Source organism: Rhipicephalus microplus, chromosome X, assembly GCF_043290135.1.
Source record: "Rhipicephalus microplus isolate Deutch F79 chromosome X, USDA_Rmic, whole genome shotgun sequence".
Taxonomy (NCBI): Eukaryota; Metazoa; Arthropoda; class Arachnida; order Ixodida; family Ixodidae; genus Rhipicephalus; species Rhipicephalus microplus.
This window is the reverse complement of record NC_134710.1, coordinates 291208434-291211727: the sequence shown is the minus strand read 5'-3', so window position 1 is coordinate 291211727 and position 3294 is coordinate 291208434. Positions and strand designations below refer to the sequence as shown.

Below are 3294 nucleotides of genomic sequence, written 5' to 3'. Positions count from 1 at the left end.
AGTCTACCCAAACTTGAGGAGGCCGTCACAACAGCGCTCACACGTGGGCGGCTATATATATAGATGACGATACGTTGATATATACGAAGATAGAAAATTTACAATTGCATACATCCGCTAACAAGCAAAATGCTAAGTGACGAGTCTCCCAGCCCCCTTTTTTTGGCCCCACAAATCTGCGGAGAACAGGTATGAAAACATTAGGACATCGATCTGTAATGTGCAGCGAAGGGCAGCTTCCCGTAAATATAATCTGTATGCGCAGCGCGCGGCAGCTCCAGGTAACTATACCGACAAACAAAGAAGCAGGGCATCAGAACATTAAAAAACAGGAACAAATTTATTCCAACACGAAATGTCACGCAGATGAACCTTCAAGTAGACAACTCAGTCGACTGCCCGGTCACAGGATGTACTCTCGCTGAGCTCCAATACAGTCTCGTACAAGCACTCCAGTCGGATCAAGATGAAGTCATAATCGCACCTGGTTGTGCGGCCTCCGAACGGATCGCTCCCTTCCCGAACCATGCGTCACATCTGGAGCCGTACAGTGCGCAAGTGCGCCCTTAGGACTTCAGGAACGTGATAAGAACAAATTTTCTGAGCTCGGACGAGTACGACGAGCCAGGATTCAGGGCGTCCTCGACCTCATCGCACACGGCCACCCTGAGGGTCTCGTGGAGCAGGTAGTCGTTGTAGGCTATACCCTCGTCCGGTCAACCCCTGACCAGAGCCGGGACGTTGTGGTAGGGGTCATCCGTCACGATCGATTGGAGGGCGATGAGCACCGTCCTCAGGTTGTGCTCAAATGAGTTCCACATGGGTCCCGACCACGTCCCCAGGAGAGAGAGGGATATCATGCCGTCTTCATTCGGCTTCGGCGCGAACCGTTCTCGTCCTTCGTCGATAGTCACAAGCTTCACGAGAGGTGGCTTAGCTGGCAAGGCGGGTGGGCACTTGAGAACAAACCTGAAGAAGCCACCTTCGTAAGGCGTGCCAACAGGCCCCAGTAAGAGGCCGTGGATTCTGGTCACGTCCCTCTCATCCGGTACGATGATGACTCCGGGAATGAGCAGAGCGTAGATGTCCATGCCGGGATGCCTGACCTGGTGCAGACAGTGCAACGGCGGCGTTCCGACGTTCTTCAGCACGCGGGATTGCTTCTGTTCAGACCATAATGTTACGTACCGAAGCTTTTGGCAATATGCCGTTGACGCAGCTCGAGCTTTTTTCACCGGCAATGCGCGTGTTTCTCCAAGCAGCGCATAAAATCTTCGTTATCCTTCTTTTGCTATATTACACGTCGACAATTAAGCTGCTGCAACGAAGATGGTGAATTGAGGAAATTAAGTAGGTCGTTTGGGTAGTTGAAATATACTGTGTGGTGTGAATGGTAAAAGCAATTATTGTGCACACTCATTCTGTTTTCAGTTACGTTCGTTCTTTACTATGTTATGAGTATTAATATCTTAAAGACGAAAAAAGTTCAAATAATCATTTCTTGGCCAACCTTCCCCGAGTGGGTATGAGCCATAGAAGGGGCCCAGATATCATCATTCCTATCAAGGTGCTTTCTTACAAAAAGTGCAACCCCTAATGTCGGGTAGGTGGCTGGTAAAGGAAAATGCCATTTGAAGGAACGTCTTTCTGATTTCCTACATATATCGGCCATTTCAGAAGGGTAATTTACATCGGTATTCAAGAATCATATTGATGCTTATCAGCATAATAAGTGAAATACGGTTGATGATTAGGAGAAAAAGGAATTTTGTTCCATAGTTATTTCAAGCCTTGGCTGAGTATAGGAAGTTCCACAAGAGGATGAAGAGAAAAAACTTGTGAGACTTCAATATTGTCTGCAGTGTAAATATATATTACTTTTTCTACGAGTTGAGAGAGATTCATACTTGTAAATGTGAGCGCGTCACGAGGTTTTGAATCATAGACGAAAAATGTAGACAGTTGGCAATGTCAGGTGCCCCTAAAAGATATATTGAAGCAGCTTCACTGACTGAAGATCGCGCAGCCTAATTAAGCAGTGGAACTTGTGGTATCATAATACTTTATCATTCTCTGCTGTAGGCCAGTGTGCTCAGATTAGGGTCCACGTTAAAGAAACCCAGGCGATCAAAATTTACGGAGCCCTCCCCAACAGCGTCTCTCACAATAATAATGTGGCTTTGCGACGTTAAAAGTAATCAATTATTTCATTCTGTGACTTTGTTCTACACCAACATTTCCACGGTCTTGACTGTTTGATCAGTGTTCGCGGCCTCAAGTCAGTGACATCGCCCGGAATTCCCAATAATAATGGTGTCGTGCATTATCTCGCCTCATTGTAAAGTCGTAATTTGGTACAAGCCATTCGCGCGAAACGTGAGCTTGTTTCACATGAGCGACTCCATCTTCTGCCCTCCGATTTAGCTTGGCATCAAGCCTTCCGTATCGAATTCCAGTTGATAGTTCTGCCAGGCAGCTTCTGCCGGAGAACGCATGACTTAGGCCTTGACCGGAAATTCCAGTTTAGAAAAAGTTTTTTTTATATTTAGTTCACCAGTGTATGAATTTTGCCCCTAGGGGACATTCCAGTGATATACAAGTTCAAGTTATGAACAAGTTCTTCATTTTCACTGCATCGGAGGAAAGTTTCGGGCCTCCCGCTTTCAGCAGCAGATAACCGCTAAGTAAAAGGGCAGAAAAGGCACACGCTGCAATAACGTATATCCTAAACAACATTGCAGGTTAATATCACGAATAGAAATATACAACTGTCATTGCCTGTTGCGATTACGTAGCGGTGACCTGCTGGAGCCTTGCCGCAGGGATGTGACATGCACATGAATCAATCAATCAATCAATCAATCAATTGGTTGGTCGGTCATTCGAAATAACCTGCAAACAAATGAACTATCCAGCAAACAAACAAACTAAACAAATACAAACCTACAATATCGCATGACTAAAAATATAAACTTATTCCATTTAAAGAGTTAAAGTTCAATCGGTAGTCATGTGGATCACGCTTGTAGTCACGTGGTTTGGGTATGCGTCACACGGTATGACTCGAAGTTTCGCTCATGATCACGGGGTGAAAACACGTATAATCAATCACACTTCAATGTCACGTTTCCATCGATGCGACAGCGTGAGACGGCATTCTGTCTCCCACATGCGGTTTCCAAATAATGCACCATTTCATGTGCATAATTCGTCACCCTCTCCCAATCATTAACACATAACTCTGACTCCCGCCCTCACTGTTGTACGTCACGCACCATTGCCTTGATCGATTTG

General features: G+C 45.7%; 1 pseudogene; it reads right to left on the bottom strand.

Moving 5' to 3' along the window:
• Positions 1-716: 716 nt before the first annotated feature.
• Positions 717-1091, bottom strand: LOC142775274 (ubiquitin-conjugating enzyme E2 Z pseudogene; annotated as a pseudogene).
• Positions 1092-3294: the final 2203 nt, after the last annotated feature.